This window comes from Buceros rhinoceros, unplaced genomic scaffold (genome assembly GCF_000710305.1).
Source record: "Buceros rhinoceros silvestris isolate BGI_N320 unplaced genomic scaffold, ASM71030v1 scaffold18327, whole genome shotgun sequence".
Lineage (NCBI taxonomy): Eukaryota > Metazoa > Chordata > Aves > Bucerotiformes > Bucerotidae > Buceros > Buceros rhinoceros.
The window spans coordinates 1-287 of record NW_010425306.1 but is presented as its reverse complement, the minus strand read 5'-3'; positions in this window follow the sequence as shown (position 1 = coordinate 287).

The following is a 287-nucleotide window of genomic DNA, read 5'->3' as shown; positions in this document are numbered from 1 at the left end:
CAAATGTTCGCCCGTATTCCCCCTGCCCCTACGTGGGGTTTTGGTTTTGTTTGTTTTTTTTTTTTTTTTTTACTCCATCCGCTGCCTTCATTTAAACTGGAAGAGGACGGAAAGCAAGCAAAGGGAAGACCTGGGAGTTTCTTATAGTCTCTTCAGTATTAGCGCTTCTGAGTAGAAGCTCTGTACTACCCTACCCTGCCTTCCCCAGGCCCATCGCGACACGGCAGATGGGTTCCGGAGAGCCCCGGCCCTGGGAGGCACAGCGCAGGCCCTCCCAGCGCCTACCC